General features: G+C 39.5%; 1 protein-coding gene across 3 annotated transcripts in view; it reads right to left on the bottom strand.

The window, feature by feature from the left end:
• Nucleotides 1–20,499, bottom strand: part of fbln2 (fibulin 2) — a 76,966-nt gene that overhangs the window by 38,282 nt on the left and 18,185 nt on the right. The window lies entirely within an intron of this gene.

A 20,499-nucleotide genomic window follows, 5' to 3' on the forward strand; every position in this document is an offset into this window, starting at 1 on the left:
TAGAAAAAACTAACAAAAACACCATTTGAGAAGGTAGTACAAGAAAATACATAAAGTATTTTAAGGAAAATATTTGAAAGCAATTTTACTCTTTTGTGTCATTTTGATGCAAATATTTCCAAAAGGTTTTATCAGTCTGAGTCTATGCCTTTCAGAAACAAACAGGTAAAAAGGACTGACCACTGTGTGATAAACTACATAGACACACAGAGATAGATGCTTTAAAAATACAATTTTGGAACTTTTTTCAAAATGCCATCAACAACAGACCTTGATTTGAAAGAAATCTCTGTACACGTAACACAAAACCATAGAGGAAATAAAACTTTGCAAACTGTGGATGACTGGTTGATGCCTATGATGTTTGTCGTAACATCTCTTGTCAGTGATCAGTGGACCTACAAATGTTAAAACCCTTCCAAGATAAAAATATTTCTGAACCAAATCCAGAAAGACTCCCACCTTCTCTGAGCTCATTAAAGTGGCCTGAGGCATCTGGCTTTAGAAGCCAGCATCTGTGATTGTTTGAGGGGTATGTAGAGGATATGCCATGGGTAACGTGCATATCTATGAAGTCTTCATTAATACTAGCTAATATGTCCGAGTTTTTGAGCACCACATGCTGTCATCCTACTTTTTCAGGGGAGGCTATGGTTATTTTAGCAAGACAGAGCTAAATGAAATCCTGCTTGTATTCCGACAGCTGTTGTGAAGTCTGTGCTAAAGTGACCTGCCTGAATTCCAGATATGGAGCTGTTCAGGAGCAGAACTCATGTACAGTGCAAGAAACATTTTATATGCAAAACTAAAGAACCAGATTTCCTCACATCCCAAATGCTTAAATGTGGTAAAAACAGGAGGCGAGGCAACTCAGCAGGAAATATTTTTAAATATGCTGTGGTCATAATGTTTTGTCTCATCAGTATATATTTTTGTATTTTAAGTAACTGGACTTTAGACCGCTCAGCCGAATATTCTTTCCTCGCTTGGCTTCACAGAGCGCTCCCTCTTTTGGAGAGTCCATTTTCAGATTTGTGGCACTTTTGCCACTTTTAAACCAGTTTTTCTAATTAAAGTGAATCTGACTGGAGTTAATAAAATCAAATAAACAGATAAAAGTGAGGGTCACGAGCTTGTAGTTCTCTTTGTTTGGGAGTGAGGATCAGAGATGTTCTCTGACACAGAGCTGATTCCCATTGAGGATGGCGTGATGGCTCTGTAAATTAAATCAGTTGCAATCCTTAACTGGCCATTTTAGTCATTCAGTGAGAGAATACCAAAATAAAGTCCCAGTAATGGCTCCTCTTTAAAACCATCTCAATTGCCATCATTTTGGTAAGAGGAACAAAATGTCATAATTTCAATGCCATCAACTGAGGCAAACAAGCATAGAATGCATTTGAAACCAGGAACCAATTAAATCCCCACAACTGAATGAATGCATTTCATATTTCTAAACTTCACAGCAACAAATTGCTATTGATGCTCAAAAGAGGGAGGAAAAAAAAGCTCAATTTGTTGCTTCCATTTAGCTGATTGCAAGCAAAGATTGTCTACATCAAGAGGACCCTGATTTGGTAGCCAATGATCAATGACCATCTCTGCCACACCGCAAGCTCCCAACAGAGACTTCAATGCCCCCCTCTACCACCACCTCCCTCCGGTGAGCATGTAACAGCAAGCCTGGCTGCTCTGTGTGAAGCTTGGTTGGGGGATGTACACACCATAAGACAAACTGCTGTTGCTGCCTGGCTCTCTAGCCAAGAGCTCGTCTGCCTCCCCATCGCCTCCACGTCAGTCCCCCAAACCGTCTCACCCTGCTGCTTTTATCCACATATTACCATGAATGCTCAAGCACAAGCACACACACACACACACACACACACACACACACACACACACACACACACACACACACACACACACACACACACACATCAAACTTCACTCAGTGCCCTTTGAAGAAAAGCCACTGACAAAGAGCTTTTGTTTTTCAACTCAATAAACCTTCTTTGGCTTATTTACAGCACACAACATTTGCATATTCTTCACACTCAGGCTGCTGTGAAATGAAGCTTTGTTTTATAACTTTGAAGACAGGAATATAATTTGTCAACAACAGCAAAAATACATTTACAAAAATCAGCAGTAAAAACAAAAGAATTTTAATAACGTTCATACTTTTCTATGCATAAAAGCGTGTAGACATTAAAAATGAGTGCTTCACACTCACACATATACACACACACACACACACACACACACACACACACACACACACACACACACACACACACACACACAGCTAATTACATTTCACTGTCTGGATTTGTGCTGAAACATGAAGCTTATTTCTCGTAATTAAAACCAGCTACATCAGAGAATTGGCTCCACATGGAGTCAAATATAGCAGTTTGATAAGATTTAGCCATTTCCTGCATGCATGTAATATCTACCTTATTCACCTCAAACCATAATTGGTCTGAAACTGTGCTAATCCCATTCTGCATGCTTGTACATTCGTATAGAAAAAAAAAAAACCAGAAATAGTTCCCGAGAACACAGAAGAATAGTCGAGCTTCACTCTGAAATTCTTTTTGAATTCACTTGCCTGCATTCAGCTTCATCCCAGTCCAACATCTTTTAAAGCTTGATAAAGAATTTTTATAGCAAAGACTTACTGTGCATAATTTATAAGTATTGACATTAGAAAACAGCATTCACTTGTAGGATGCTTGAAAGTAAAAAATGACTTCTCATTTTTTCCCCAAAACATTGTCATTGTCAAATCTGTGAGATTTTACTGTCAAATCCACAAATGCCTTCTAAAATCTGTTAAATCTGTTTATTGTTTTATTTTGGGGTTTTTTCAAAAATCTCTCTCTTCATTGGGCACCTACTTAAACTGCTGTGTAGGCTACATGAAAGTATTTCCATGGCCGTGCTCTTACTCTACTACTGACAAACAAAATAGTCGATTTACTGAAATAACTGAATAATTGATTCATGGCTTAAATAAGTCATGAAGCAAAAACAGTGGCTGCAGAGCATAATAAATTACACATTCACCTTACAAGTGAACGATCCCATGTTTGATTCTAGGCAGAGACACAAATCCCTTCCTGTGTCAGGAAGAGAATGCTGTGTAAAAATCTGCCAATTAAAACATGTGGAACCACCAGCTGTTGCGACGCCTTGTAAATAAGGAAACAACAAAAAGTAGCTTTTTTTCATTAAGCGAAAATGTTACAAAAACATCTAAATAATGGTGCGTTTTTCTTAAATGTGACAATTCTGGGTTTCTGTCAGTGTATTACAAGCCCTGTGGCTCGCCTGGCCTGCATTGGCACCCACTGCATTTAACCCTAGAACACTATCGCCGGGTGATTTACACCCGGGAAAATACATTTACATGATTTCTCTCTCCTGCAGCTGTTTGCGTGTCGAGGAGCCTGTGCCTTCACCAGGGAAGTCTCAAATTTCCCAGGAATGGGTGGACCAAAGACCAGCTTTCCAGAGTCATTATTTTGTTTTAGGAGGGGTTTTTTCATTTTGTTAGACATGGCACAGTTGAAAGTAAAAGAAGACCACTCTAATTTGTCATGTGTTGTCATATTTTGATATATTTGATTACTTTTTATTGGTTATATTATATCAGGTAAAAATCACTCGGCATTAGTGATTGTGTTACTATTTATAGCGATAGTGTTCTAGGGTTAAGCACATATGGAAGGTATTTAAAGAAGGACATCAGTGACATCAACCTTTGATTAGTCAAGTGAAGTTTCAAGTTGAGCATTTTGGCTCTGACTGAGAAACTCTGGGACACAAAATGCTCTTAGGCTTGCATCTTGCCAATAATAAGAACATGCTGCTTATAGCTTTTAAGTCTGTAAATCATTGAAGTCCAAAGGTTATTTCCCCATAGATTTGCATACAACAAAGGCATTGGTCTACTTTGCATGACACAAAGGTTTTTTTCAGTTTCTGACTCTTGGTCAGACTAAAAAAAATTTGAATCACTCATTTTTTTCTTAATGGGATGTTAATAGCTCATGGCCACAGGCGTGTGTGGGAATTTAGATCAACCAGTGAATCCATAGCTTTGTTCTTACACTCAGCTTTCTTCACCATGATGGACCAGTACAGCATCTGAACCACTGCAGCCGTGGCCCCAATCCTGTCAGTGTCTCACCCCCCTCTCCTCACTCATAAACAAGACCCCAAGACTCTTAAACTTCTTCTTCACTTCAGTTGGGTACTCCACCCTTTCCTGGCTGAGTATCATGGCCTCAGATTTGGCGGTGATATTTCTCATTCCAGCCACAATCGGCAGCGAACCGGTCCAGTGAGAGCTGGAGGCCACCAACTGAATTACATCATCCGCAAAATGTAGAGATGAAATCCCGAGGCCACAAAGGTGGAGGCCTTCCCACTGCATGGCTATGCCTAGAAATTCTGTCCACACAAACTGTTAAAAGGATTGACGACAGTAATTCAGACCAACCATTCACAACGGTTGTACAGGGACTAAATGGCTCATAACAGTGGGCCAGATTATATCTTTCAGCAGGCCAGGGAATCTGTAGGTGTTTCCTCAGATAAGCTGAAGGAGGTTGCCTGGAGTGGGAGGTCTTGACTTCTCTGCTTAGGCTGGTGCCCTCGCAACCTTGCCCTGGATGTGAGGAAGAAGATGGATGATGGACTGATGGATAGATGTCTCATTTAAGAATTTTAAGAATATTTTGTTGTGTAATATTTCTGGATCATGTATGATGTATAGCGTATAGACATGCAAAAAACATTATCCAAACCTGAGTTTCTATACAGATATTCATTGGGGCAAGTGGAAGGCAGTATAATGTCTCACTGTTATGAAAAGTATGTTCCAGGAGTTCCTGCCAAAAGCCAAACATGATTTTCAGATGCAGAGTCAGATGCAACTTAACAGTTAAGAGTAGCCTTCTAATTAGAAGGTAAGCACATATATTTATAGCTTAAAACCACACTTCTGTCAGTACCTTTTGTTGAAATAGTCAGAGCAGCTGCTGAGATGGCAGTGCTGCCTTGCCTATCAAACCAGCTGGTCATGTAGCAGATGGACTGAAAATAAGAGACATCCGTCCACCTAAGGAGATCCCATGGGGTTTGTCTGGACAGATTAGCCCAGGCTCACACAGCTCACCCATCATTATTTTGTCTGGCCAAACACAGACCTTACCACCCACCCCACTGAGACACAAGTGAACCCATCTGCACCACCTGAAAACGAATGACAACAACCATGAATGTCTGCTGCTTATAATATGTCAGGAATTTGGATGGTCTAGGAGCTCATGAGGTGATATATTTAGTCACTGGTCTATCATGCAAATTCATGGCTCCCCAGACATATCAGCCAGTTAGTGCTGATCACTGACGGAGCTAGTTCAGGCAGGTAAAACGAGCGGCAATGTATCAATACATGCCAACATCCTTGACTGTTCCCACGTCATATACTAAGCACACTCCCGCAATTTAAAAGTCAGTGTAAGCTGTAGTATTTCTCATCTTTCCCTCTGTCTTGTCAGTGCTGCTGCTGCCGAGTCCCACCAGCACCATAGCATCCACCTGTGGGCCACAGGGATATGTTTATGAATCATTTCTCAGTTTCATGGGTATTTCCAGCAAGTGATGAGCCCAGAGCCTTGACACCAAACACTATTTGTATTTTGCTGCTACAAGAAATCACATCAACATGAGTTGTCTAACGTATTTTCAGTATACATATATATATTTTTAAATTCTAAAAATACTATACATCAGTGCATGTACTGGATATGTCTTAAAGGTGCATTAATTTATATTATGTGAAAGGGTAGTAGCAAACCAAATAACACTCAAATCGGCAGAACTCACTTTCTCATCGCGTCTTTAATCCTTTTTGATTGTCGTAAAGAAGAATTTGTGTGAAAAAACTTCACACAAATCCAGCTCAAATACTCGGGTTTCTTAATAGATGCAACTGAACGACTTAGAAAAAACTTGTTAGCTGTACATAAACATAACATCATCTTCTAAAAGCATCACTAGTTGAATTTAGGAATTTATGGTTGTGTTTCTGTCCAATTATAAGTCCTATATTAACTCTGTTTGAAGCTCCATGTTGGTCTCCACCAACCTCAGAGAACTATGTATGGTGTTTCAGCTGCTAAATGCTCCCGTTTGTTTTTCAACCAATCACCACTGTTTGCACCCTTTGATACTCAGCAGCTGGTGTTGAATCAGGCTGAACGTTTTCCAGCTACCTGTTTGATAAACTAAAATGGGAAAGTTGTGCATTTGTAAAACAAAAACAAAGTAGTGAAAGGTGCTAAATCCTGTCATTATGTAAACTAATTAACAAGTAACAAAGGGGTCAATAAAGATATAATATGCACTGCATAAAGTAAACATAAGCTGGATCAAGTTAAAATGAACAACTTTTCACATAAAACATGATGGATTCTATGTTTCCTGCCTATTCATTAGTTTATGTGTGCAGTTCGTATGAATGGACACACTGAGGCCAGAGCAGGTAATAGTTTAGAACGATGCAAGGATGCTGGAGGATGGACAGTGGAGGATAGTGCTAACTAAATGAATGATGTTAAACCCCTGCCTAAGCGCTGCTGGTTTTGGTTACTGGCGTTTTTGGTTACCTTCATTTCAGAAAGAGGCAGATGAATCTATTGATGCTATAACCCTGTTCCATGCACTACGCTCTGCATAAAGGCGACATGCTAGTTGCTTTGACGAAAGTCTAATATTTCACATAATATTACCACATATTCTGCATTTATACCAATATATGGAACCATTACGTTTATTATTGACAATCTTAGTTTTTCAAGGTTAAACACTGAAATTTCTCTCTTTTGTTACACTTGCACCTCTCTCCTGTAAGATCAGTCTACTTTCTTTCTGATGAGCAGTGCTAGATTCCAGAGTTAAAGGTGATGTGGGACAATATAAAGAATGTGAATAATAGAATAAATATTTAATAAATGCTGCCATGCTTACCAAGTGCACTGTATAATTCTCTTAATAACGATATAATAAATATTTAATTTACTGTCTAGAATGTTTAAGTAGTTTAAATGAACAGTGGCCTTCACTGACCAGCCACCACTGAAGTGCTTAATCCAGGGGTGTCCAAACTTTTTTCACTGAGGGCCACATACATAAAAATATAGGAGGGGCTGGGCCACTTACTAGAAATTAGGTATATAACCTTAACTGTAGTGTATTAAAGTTAGAAAAATCATTTAAAAGTGGTCAAATGTGTTATATTGTTGAATATAATTAAAGACAAAACTGCCTTCATCACAGCTTTCCATAAATGGATCTTTATTGATTTATTCAGAAAAAGCTTTGGTAGCTCATCCTCAGAACAGCAGCAGATTTCTTCTTGGACAGAAGATTTACAGCACAGAGAAAAAACAATAAAGGGGAAAATGGGACGGGTACATTTCAAGTTTGTTATTTAAGTTATTAGGCTTAGCAACACACCTATTAACGTTCATTTGAAACCGTTATCAACATTAACAGACTGAACTGGACTTAATAACAGGAGTCCATATAATTTTAGTAAATTATTCTGGTGAGTATCAGCTGTGCTGGGTATGTAAATCGGGCCATCCAGCAGGGTAGTGACAGAATTGATGCGCATTATTGATATTTGAAGCATGTGCACCTGCACATTAACACACCGGTACTGTGGAATATATTTTTACTCACCTAAAGTGCTCGTGCTCTCGTCCACTCTCTGCAAAAAAAAATTAGCAGCTGTGCGGTGTCTGTGGCATCGGTGCTCTCATCACATGCGATGGAGTAAAAATCAAAAGCACAGCTTTATCAGACAGTTGCAGTTTAATGTTGGCTGACAGTCTTCAGTGCGTGGCACAAATGTATTTCTGGACATGCTGACGTTGTTGAAGTCCTGCACTTTTTTCGGGCACATTATTTCGGTGACTTTAACGAGGCAGCGTTTTATGAGGTCTCCATCTGAAAAAGGCTTGCCATGTCTTGCGATGAGTTGGGCGACCTCATAGCTGCTATTGGAGCCTTTTCCTGGACAATTTGAGCACGAAAAAAATACTGTTGCTGACCCCGCAGGAGAGCTACCCTTTGCTTTAATTTCTGCTCTTGCTCAGCACCAGTGTAGGATGCATAGGCCTGATGTTTGGTTTCATAATGACGTCGTACATTATACTCTTTCATAACTGCCACAGTTTCAGTGCAGATCAAACAGACACACGTCCCCTTTAATTCTTTGAAGAAATATTCACTCTCCCACCGTGTCTGAAATTTTCTGCACTCACTTTCTACCTTTCGCTTCTTTGGTTCTGCCATATTTGGTAACTTGGGGGTAAATTTCTTCTGTGATTTAAAACGTCGTGATGCATTCTCAATCATCCAGGAAAGTAAATCTCCAAAAGTTGATTCTGTTCATCTGGACGCAGCGTTTTGTGGGAGAAACGTTTCGTCACTCATCCAAGTGACTTCTTCAGTCTTCTTCGGTCTCTGTGGCTTTTAAACCCCAAAATACGCTGCGCCAAAAACTGGTCCACCCCAAGGATCGGGTCCCCCGACACAAACAGAGTAACATAGTGTACGGTGTTAAGTGCAGGAGGATTGCCAGGATTTATACATCGGGGAAACCAAACAACCTCTAGCGAGGTGGATGGCACAACACAGAAGAGCAACCTCATCAGGCCAGGACTCTGCAGTTTATTTACACCTACAGGCCAGTGGACACTCTTTCAACGATGAGGATGTACACATCCTGGACAGGGAAGAACGCTGGTTTGAGCGCGGAGTCAAGAAGGCCATTTACGTGAAAAGGGAAAGACCATCTCTGAATCGAGGAGGGGGGCTAAGGGTACATCTTTCGCCATCTTACAATGCTGTGATTGCAGCCATTCCCCAACTCTCTGTGAATGGTACTCATGGCCATTGATCAGTGTTCTTTGATCAGTGGGTTTTGGTCAGTGATTGTTGATCAATGGTCATGGGAATTTGCATAATTATGATTAAGGAACTGACCTCACAGCCCATTGTTCCTTCAGTGGGCTGGTTTCAGTCATTATGCAAATGTACTGTTTATAAGGTTTGGGGAAACCTGCAGTCAGCTGAGACTGAAGAAGTCACTTGGATGAGTGACGAAACGTTTCTCCCACAAAACGCTACATCCAGATGAACAGATTCAACTTTTGGAGATTCTTCTGTGATTATCCTTTTTGGTGGAGCAACTGCCTTGATCAACAGTAGCTCCCCCTGGTGTTAAAACTAAGAAGTGCAATACACTTAAGCAAAAGTTGAAGTGCGGGCCATTTTCTATTCTATTTATAAAATTACGGACTTTGGACACCCCTGGCTTAATCCAATACAATATAGTGATTTCAGAAACACATTAAGCCCTGAATGTTTAGAGCAAAGCCTAGAATCTTCTTAATTGTTCATCATGTATGACATTTATGTTTTCCACTAAAAGTACCTTTAAAGCCAGAACATGCAAGAGGAAACTAGCCTCTGCCTGCAGACTTCTCTTAAGCCCTACCACAGACGATATTGGGAGCATCAGCAATGTTTTACTAGGAGTAGTTTGTCCAGTTTGGGCAACTTTTTTAATACTTTGTTTATGGGAAAAGTTGGGCTATATTCTACTAAACCCCCCCTCTCATCCTAGTATGCCTATGCCAGACAGACATTTAGTTCAGTAAGTCAGACTAGCATGCATTGATCCATCAATGCATGCTAGTCTGACCAACTCTGTGATAAAATACTTAAGTAAAACCCAAGAAAAAGGAAAAAGCTCCACGTGTTCAAAAAATGTCGGCATTTCATTCTCTACATTTTAATTTTCAGCTTCCTGTCGGAGGAAGACACCGCAGCCAAAGATCACACCTGTCAACCATTTCAAACCATTTTTTGGCAGACAAGCCACTTTTCAATTTCAACTCAAGAAACAGGTGTGGATTTACATGACAGATTGTGTTTGTGCGTCTTGTGGAAATTGCCAGTAAAGTTGGCGCATTATAGATGAATTGCTGCATCTCTTCAAGGTTATGCGATCAAAGGCCGTGACCAACAGTCTAAGACAACCTAAGACATTATTGTGGTCAATGTATGGATTGTTGAATTTCCCAACAAACATCATGTGAGATATTAACATGACCACAGTGATACCAATATTGTCCTCATTTCTTCTTGGCCTTTCTTCCCACTCAGCTTTACAGGGTCTCATCTGTAAAGCAGAAACTGCTGAGTTCAAAGGCCTGTCCTTACACTGAGTCAGAGCTGCGGTTTGACAAAAATTGAAAACAAAAGCCCCATACAGTACTGTGCTGCTCTGCCTTCCTCGGAGGCGAAGCTAGAAATTCTCCGGGTTTTTCTCCAGCTGTTTCATGAGAATTAACCTCTGCTGTTTTCCTCTGAGTATGAGACAGCCAGGCATCTTTAAATCCAAATTCAAGTCAATGTTCCAAATTTGACCTAAATGTTTAATTCATCTTTGCAGGTCTACATCAAACAGACACATGTAATAAACTGCTGCAATACAACACCAATGTGGTGCATAAGCTCTAAACCTATTCACAGCAAATGTCCGTAATGAGTAATTTCCTTTATATTCTGGTACATTCGCATTCTGTCAGTGTGCATTATGCTCAATGGTGTCTGCATCACGAAGGCTCATTTTGTTAGGAATCCCACAGCAGCAACAGTCTGGATGAGGCCTGAGCTATGGCCTTGAAAGCAAGAGTTTGAGAAAGCTGCACAGATTGGCCACAAAATGCATACTTCTCTTTCAGATTGCCTCTCACATCTGTCAGTCACAGCAATCCCAGAGTGGAGGGTTTTGGTAGTGGCTGAAAATGTAAATATTAACATGGTATGTTGAGTTTGTTGTGTGAGACCATTCTCACTATGTGCTGCTTACCGGGCATTAAACAGTACAACCAGGTGGAAAACACAATGAAACATTTAGCAGCTAAAATTCGATTCAGTTCAGTTCAGTTTTATTTATCACGTCAAGGTGCTTTACATTGTAATGTCACCATATCAATAACACTACTCCTATGAGCAAGCACTTGGCAAAAATGGGAAGGAAAAAGTCCCTTTTAACAGGAAGAAAACTCCCTAGCATAACTAAGGGAGGGTTCAGGGTCACCTGACCCAATCCCAATTATAAGCTTTGACAAAAGGGAATCTTAAAAGTAGAGATGTCTCTGACAGTGGACTCATCGCTGTGCTTGTCCTGCTAGATGTTAGTGTAGTGTTCAAAACTATCGACCACAATATTAAAGAGATTAGCGCACGCTGTAGGCATTAAAGGTATTGTGCTGCAGTGGTTTGAATCATGTTTGTCTTATAGACTCCAATTTGTTCATGTAAACATGGAGTCCTCTGCACACATTAAGGTTAATTATGGCATTCCACAGGGTTCTGAGCTAGAACCAATTCTACTTACATTATACACATTTCCATTAGTCAGTATCATTTGAAGGCATGGTATACATTTTCATTGCTGTGCAGATGATATCCAGGTTTATTAAATGAAGCCAGATGAAACGCACCAATTTGTTGTGTCATCTTGAAATCTTTAAAGTCCCCCAGGCTTGCTGCTCATTAAATATGAAGATTTAACACTCAGCCTTTTATATTTAAAATGATACAGAGTGCTTTAACAGAATTTATCCATATGTGCTTACAGTAAATCATTTTGATTCTTAATCAAAGAGATAAATCTAATTAATATGTTGAATAAGAAATGCAGTTTGAGTAATAAAAATTATTCTAATCTCTAGATTTTGTGTGCGTAGACGTGACCCAGCTTCGACCTTGGCAGACTGGTGTCTGTGTGTGGCTGCAGGAATCTGTCACCAACCCATAATTATGTATGATTCTGAACAAGAGAATCATGAGCGAGTCCCCTTACCCATCGGGTCCATCTAAGCTCTGCACTGCCTACTGGGTAAAACTCATAGGAGATGATTCGGACTTTCTGTATTAGGGTGCTGGTTTCACAGATCAATATTCTTAAAGACTTAAAGGCCTGAATGACCTCTAATTTCCTGCCTCTAAATTCAGATAAAACTGAAGTGATTGTATTCTGCCCTAATCTTAGAAACATGGGTTCCAATGAGGCGCTTACTCTGGATGGCATTACCTTGGCCTCCAGTTCTGTGGAACCACAACACCCTCTCTGCTTAAAACTCTCCTAAGAATCAGACTTAAAACTTTACATTTTGATAAAATTCATAATCAGGGATTTATCGCATGGCCCTGAACCCTCAGTTATGCTGGAATAGACCTAGGCTGCTGGGAACCTCTCATAATATTGTTCTTTCTTCATCCTCCATGTGTTTATAGCCCACTCTGTATTTAATCATTAGTTATTATTCATCTCTGGCTCTCTTCCACAGCGTATCTTTGTCCTGTCTCCTTTCCCTCAGCAGATGGAGGCCCCTCCCTGAGCCTGGTTCTGCTTAAAATTTCTTCATGTTAAAAGGGAGTTTTTCCTTACCAAAGTTGCCAAGTGCTTGTTCAGAGGGGGTTGTCTGATTGCTGGGTTTTTAGTGTATTATTGAAGGGTCTACACCTTACAGTATAAAGCACCTTGAGGCGATTATTGTGGTGATTTGGTGCTTGATAAATAAAAATGAACTGAACTGAAATTACTTGCCACTTAAAAAATGCTTGTCCCCTTATGCTCGCTCCTCTTCTATAGCACTAGCTACAGTCCTGTAAAATTATCCAAGGTATTGCAGTAGTCACTGGCAAATGCTAGAGACCCAGCCAGGCGCACAGCCTCCGCATATAAGCAAAAGAATGACAATGAACAAAAGAACAACAAGCAACATACAAGAGAGTGCAATTTAATTAAAGTGCTCATAGTGTATTTACAACAACAGCGGTCAATTTCGCCCCATAGTCAAATGCTCAGTCTTTATATCAGGATGTTTACAACAGTTCTCAGAGTAGAAGAAAGAAAAGTTAAATCTGGCCACTTTGTGGTCCTTGAATTTACTTGGGGGAGAACTCTCTTGCTAAGACAGGATATTGGATAACAAGTTTATGCCAGCACTCCAATGTCATACTCTTATTCCAAAACAGGCATAATGGATGCTCCGAAGACTGCTCAAGATTTCATCATGGTCAGGAAAAGTCTTCAGAATGTAAGATATGAGCAAGCAAAAGCCTAACAAATTGTGGACTTCATACAAGCTGTCGAGGGCTGACTTGTAGTGACAGGCACTAAACAGACTGGTCACTTCCTGACGTGAGGTGCCTTGGTAAGACTGTGCTTTTTTAAATAGTTTTTAATTGGTTAATTTGGAGGTGTGCACCTCGTGTGATGTGTGGTTTCCATTATGAAAAGGCAACCAGGACAGTATAATGTGCTACTTTTCATTCAGCTCGCTGTTTCATGTTTTCATTGTGAACCAATATTTGTGGCCTAGTTTGCTGCAAAAATAATCTGTTTCCCCAATTACCCCTCCTCCTCATCAAGAAGTAGCAAAGATTTGAATGCACTAAACAGTAGATCCAAGCATTTGTTGACTCTGTCTCATGACAAAGTCCTAAAGCACAAACAAATGCAGGCTTCTGGATGATTAGCTGCTTGATGCCCCACTTTAGTTCTGGCAGGTCGCAATGAAAGTGCACTGACTAGGGTGGTAACAAAAGCAAACTCAGCCATCTTCCTAAATTCATAGATAAGAAGAAGAGAGCCACTTCTATATCATCATCTACTTTTTACTTAAAGGATTTACTTCCTGCCAATGAGGCTTCACAAGCAAAATTGCCCCGATGTCCGCTGAGAACAAAGCGAGAGATAGCATGTTGAGAGACTGAAAGCTTTCACAGATCCACTCAAGATATGTAAAAGAAAGCCATCAAGCAGATATGCAAGAGTGTAACAAGAGATGTGAATCAATATCATCCATTATTTACAACATCTATGCCAGATGCTGAATGCAGACATCTTAAGAGGCATCTTCAGTTATTGGGAATAAGAACAGGTTAAAAAAAATCTATCTCTGATATTTAGAGCTGAGTTTTGTTCCCCTCTGTGACGAAGAAACAACAGCAGAGTAAGAGGAAACAAATGAAGTATGCATCCTTTTGCGTGTCCTTACATTGTGCTCTGTCGCTATGCCATGATGTGGGCCACTATGTAAATATTGGAACAGCCATAACACCGGTATTCTACAAAGTAAAATATTTAGTGGACAGTATTTCCAGATAGTCATCTGTGCAGTCTGTGTTTAGCTGGAGAGAATGGAGTATTGTTTTGGTGACTGGGGTCATACAGTAGGTCGGGCAGCAGTGGTTAGGGAAACGGACCTTCATAACAGCGGTATTACCCATGGACATGCAAGAGCTGTAGGGGTTTGTAGGGCTCTCTCATTAATGTCTTTGTCTGTCTTTCTCTCTCTCTCTTTTCCTCTCTCACACACACATATGCACACATGGAGATGGAGACAAGTTTCAAACAAAAAACAAAAACCTGGGGTACTTAAAGCTTTCATGTTATATCAGAGGCCTGGAGACAATGGGAAGATGCAGAGCACCCAAGGGTTGGAAAACACTTTGTAAATAACTGAGATTGTGTTCCTTTGTTTTGTTTGTCTTTAAATGAATGACTCTCTGTCTTGGTCAAGTCAATAATGCAGGCAGCACTATCAGAGAGCCAGATGATTTGTGGCTCCTGCAGAGCCTGGCATACGTCATTTGAAGGGTTTCCTTTTGACTTTGTGACTGCTTGATCTGGAAAGGGTCAAATGTCGACCTTCACATGAGGTGACTCCAAGAAACTGCAGGTAATCCTGTGCTGTATTCATGCTGTTGTTATAGACTATTAAGGACATTTGCTCTGTCAACTTTCACCTTTCCCTGAATGGGCTAATATTAATTACTACTACTACTACTTACTGTAAGGTCGAAATCCTCACCAGTGATGTAAATACCCATAATATTTTTTGTATATTTTTTGAAGCAGTGGAACTATTAAAGTGGAAAGGACGTCATCAGACTTGTTGGCTTTCTGACATTTCCCAAACATCTTAAAATAGGCTCAGAATAAACATCTGTAACATTATATGTATGGTGACCAACAGGAAACAGATACACACATAATTCTACATCTGAACAATCAGTCATCTAAAGCTATGGAGATACGATGAAGCTAAAACCAGGAAAACTGTCCTGCCTGAGAGAGCAGAAAGTGTGGCTCAGATTGCAAAAAAAAAATGCAAATGCTCTGTTGAAATTATTTCAGATAATGAGACGTGATTACACAAGCATCTAGAACAAACTGCTGTGTGTTTGCCACAGTTTGTTTTGACTGTTTCTTTTCCAAGCCATTGCAGTCAATAGTTTCTAGAACACACAATACTGGTCAAGCGTTTTGGCAGCGGCACCACTGCCAAAATGAAATTTTGATTTATTTGCCAATAAAAGTTTTTGAAAATAATAAAATGCTTATAATTGTTCTTTACTACAGAAATGTAAAAGCAATCTAAATAAAACCTAAAGTATAATTTAGAATTTATGCCACTGTCCAAAATTTTCCCCATGACTGTATGACTTTGCCATGCTTAAATTAATTAATCCTAGGGGTCTTAGCTATGTTTTCCAGTTTCTGGTAAGATTTAAAGGTAGAATTCGAAGTGTTTGCACTGTCATTAGATATCATGAATTTCTGATTCAAGATAAATGAGCAACAGTGCTCACCTACAAAAACCTGCATCCACTACTGAAATACCCTAACCTAGCATGACTATAACCCTTACATAATTCGTTATCATTAACAAATTTTCACCACATTACAACCATTAAAAAACTGATAAAGACAGAACCACCTTAAACCATATAACTGTGGTTTATGGTACAGCATTTAATCAGTGCTAGCATATACAAACTTTCTCATTAGCCCGTTTAGCTAACAAACACTAACACCCTGCAGCCAAATGATATGATGTTATGTCCAAGCAATATATGGAATATCTTGAATCCAGTAGCATTCCAACGTGGCAAGCAAGTCAAGCAGTGCTTGTATGGAAGTGAAATGTAAAAATATCATCAATAAACATATATTAAAGTAAAAAGATTTCTCTACTTTTATCTAAAAAAGCATTCTGTCATAAAGATTCTCTAATACCTGTTTTTGATTACTGCCATCTTGTGCTTGAAGTTGGCTATTGTCTCTGGAAGCAGAATTAATTGCACTTGATTGCGGAGAAGCTAAAGTCTGAATGGGGTGTTTTCAGAGGTGGTTCAGAGTCAGGCGAGCAGCTTTTTCTGGTTTGTTTGTGCATGTGCTTTGTGAATAAACCTCTGGTGTCTGATGGGAGGTAATCTAGGTGAACTGCCATGGCTCTCTTCTTGCTGCTCTGAGATCATCATTAGGCTACCATCTGAAAAGTTAATAACTGGCCAAGATAATGCCATACAGAGTTAGCATCTGGCTTGTTACCATATTTCTAAGATGTTTAGGGTAGAGTACAATGACCTCAGTTTTATCTGACTTTTCAAGCAGAAAACTAGAGGCTGTTCCAAGAGTATTTAAAAGTAGAATCAGAGGCAGACTTTCAGTTTTCAGGCCCCTCTTCTGTGGAACCAGCTTCCAGTTAGGATTCAGGAGACAGACACTATCTCTACTTTCAAGATTAGGCTTAAAACATTCCTTTTTGCTAAAGCATATAGTTAGGGCTGGACCAGGTGACCCTGAATCCTGTTGCTCACCCCAACCGGTGAAAGATTGCCGCCCCTCCCTGAGCCTGGGCCTGCTGGAGGTTTCTTCCTGTTAAAAGGGAGTTTTTCCTTCCCACTGTCGCCAAAGTGCTTGCTCATAGGGTCATATGATTGTTGGGTTTTTCTCTGTATGTATTATTGTAGGGTCTACCTTACAATATAAAGTGCCTGATAGGTAGCTGGTGATCTGGTGGATAGATAGAGGTAGATACTATAAGCTGCTGGATGCAAGCATTTTATTTTTGTATGAAGCCAAGTAATACACATACATATTGCCGAAAGGTCATGTCCAGATAATTGAATTCAGGTGTTTCCATCACTTTCTTGGCCACAGGTGTATAAAATCATAGACATGCAGACTACTTATACAAACATTTGTGAAAGAATGGGCTGCTATCAGGAGCTCACTGAATTCCAGTGTGGCACTGTGATAGAATGCCACCAGTCCAGTTGTGAATTTCCTCACTATTAAATATTCCACAGTCAACTGTTAGTGGTATTATAACAAAGTGGAAGCAGTTAGGAACAAAAGCAACTCAGCCATGAACTGGTAGACCATGTAAAATCAAAGAGAGACTGTGCTGCTCTCCTTGTGTTTGTGCATGTATGCACAGGTACACAATTCAGCAGCAAGCCAAACTTCATGCATAAGACTACGTCCAAGCTCCAGGTGCTTTATTTTAAGCTATGCCGCCATATACCATTGAATCGGAGTGAAACTAAAACATATCAACAAAAGAATTAAATAGCAATGTGATTAATACAGTTATATAGGCATGAAAAAGAATGAGAATTGCAGCAGTTAATTGACTGAACCCTTCAACAAATGTGCACTTGCTTACCCCAACTAACATGGCTGACTTCCTGTTCTGGCTCAAGTTGCAGGGCCCAATAACAACAATTTACAAGGCACAGTAGGAGGCACCTAACTTAAGGCAGAATCGAGACAATGATGAGCTAGTTTGTTGTGGAAGAACTTGACTGGCCTGTGCAGAGTCCTGACAGAATACCATTGGCACAAATTGGAGCAACATCAGTGTCTGGATGTCACTCAAGTTTATTTGCATGTACAGACAAACGAGGGAATGCTTTCAGCAATATAGTGTATGATACCTTTCTGTAGTGGGAACCTATTACAACAAAACCAAGAAACTGGTGCTTTGTTGTTTAGAAAAATAAAAGTCTTCAGTTCACTGAAGATACTTGAATAAACAAATTATTTATTTTATCAAACTCTGTCACCCAATTTTCCAAAGAAGATTGTCTATAAAATCTTATCACCATCCGTGTACAAGAGGCTGATTTCATAAAGGCCTAAATCACAGTGCTTGTTTGGAACTAACAAGCTGCATTTGTTGAATCACAACTGTTTTATATGAACTAATGATGAGTAAATAAGTAAAATAGAGTGTCAGTTGTAGAAAGATGTTGCTGCTTTAATTGTATGTAAATGGAAGCCATTTAAAATCCTCTGCCTCTCCTCCAAAACGATGGAAAAAAAGAATGTCTCCCTCTCAGCCTCCAACACTAATTATTTTGCTGTTCCGTAGTAGTCATCATAAATAACCATAATTCAAATGGCCCCAATCAATAGTGTTTGAGGAGGCATTTGGACAATATAAACAGTGTTGGTTTAAACCGCAAGCAGCAGGGCGAAGGACAAACCGCAAATGGCATTAGCGTCTCTAACTTCTGTATATTTTTATTTCTGCAAGGAAAAGGAATAATTTGTGAGTATTTTTAAAAAATATATCTCTATATATAGATATATAGAGATATATTACTCCCATAGAGCCTTCATTTCTAAATCTTCAGCCTTCAAGCCCCTCCGCTGTGGAACTGGAACACCCTCTACTTTTACGATAAGGGTTAAAACCTAACTTTTTGATAAAGCTTACAGTTAGGGCTGGATCAGGTGACCCTGAATCCTTAACATGATGCACTTTTTTTTATTCACTCACCTCTCTTCATTCTCTGTGTGTTTATACTAGAGATGGACCGATCCGATATTACGTATCGGTATCGGTCAGATACTGACCTAAATTACTGGATCGGATATCGGCGAAAAATAAAAAATGTAATCCGACCCATTAAATATCAAAAAAGCATCGCACAAAACTTGCAACACGGCGTAACTCGGCTCATAACCGTAGCACGTTGCAGCAGTATGCGTCAGGTGATAGAGCGGCTGTGTGTATTTGTAGCCTCGCTACCAAACCAGCATTTCATCTCCGAGGAAGTTATCCCAGAGAAGTAAAAGCAAGTGTGTAAGTTCATCTCTGAATGTATTGTATGTAATTGTAAAGCATTCCCACGTTAAGCTTAACAACCGATATATGGAGTGACTGCCTCTCTCTCCTCACCTTCCTGCCGCTACTTCAATCGTGAAACTGCTTAACGATCAGCTGATCGGCTTTTCTGTCGCTAGTCCGTCTCTCTTATTTGTTTTTGGCCCACTTTGCACCAGAAAGAGAAACCAGCGGCTGAACAACAGCAGCACGTTTAACCTTGATAAGCTGTTGTTAGAATTTATTTAATATTACTTTCTACACCAGGATCCTTTTCTACGTAGCTGACGGCTGGTAACGGTGCAGGGGCGGATCTAGCAAAGTTTAGCCAGGGGGGCCGATAGGGCATGAAGAGGGAAAAGGGGGCACAAAGACATACTTTTCTTTCTTATTCTCATTTAAAATGTTTAGCTTTTAATTAATAATTATCTGAATCTTACTCCCAAAGTTTTAATCTGATGTAAAATGTATAGAAGTCCATTACTATATATAGTAACTCTTAAGTCTAAATACCCTAGTAAGCTATAGTACTTTTTCCTTTGGGAAGGTACCATCTGTGAATTCTGCAATTCTGTTGAAGAAAGATGTTGAATCTATTTAATTATTCTTGAAAAATAATTTGTTTCTGTGCATTTTTTTTTCACCCTGCATCAAATTAAAGTTGATTACATCGATTAAGCATCATGAGGTGGAGGGTGGGGGTGGTTCCCTATTTTTTTTTTTTTTTGGGAGTTTGCAACCCTATTAGTTAGGTTGCTTAATATTTCTGCTAAGTACTCTTTAAAATATCAGAATAGGGAGGATGGAGTAGGTTTAAGTTAGGTTTTAAGTTAGGTAAGGTTTATTAGATTGATCAGTGTTGCTGAACTATGAAATATTTTGGGTGCAGTGTATTTTTTACACACAGGTATAACAGAATAGCTTTAGTGTTGTTGTTTATTTAAACTTGAGTATGAACTTATACAAAATGCAGCAAGATATTAAAAAAAACAGTTTTATTGATTAAAAAACACACAATATCGGATTCATATCGGTATCGGCAGATATCCAAATTTATGATATCGGTATCGGTATCGGACATAAAAAAGTGGTATCGTGCCATCTCTAGTTTATACACTACTTTGCATTTAATTATTAGTTATTATTAATCTCTGGCTCTCTTCCACATCATGTCTTTTTTCCTGTTTTCCTCCCCTCAACCATAACCTGGTTGCGGCAAATAGCCGCCCCTCCCTGAGACCGGTTCTGCCGGAGGGTTCTTCCTATTAAAAGGGAGTTTTTCCTTCCCACCATCACCAAGTGCTTGCTTGTAGGTGCTTGTCTGATTGTTGGGGTTTTCTCTCTATTATTGCGGGTCTTTACAATAAAAAGGGATTTGGGGCAACTGTTGTTGTGATTTGGTGCTATATAAATAAATAAAATTGAACTGAAT

Source organism: Oreochromis aureus, linkage group 5 (genome assembly GCF_013358895.1).
Source record: "Oreochromis aureus strain Israel breed Guangdong linkage group 5, ZZ_aureus, whole genome shotgun sequence".
NCBI lineage: Eukaryota > Metazoa > Chordata > Actinopteri > Cichliformes > Cichlidae > Oreochromis > Oreochromis aureus.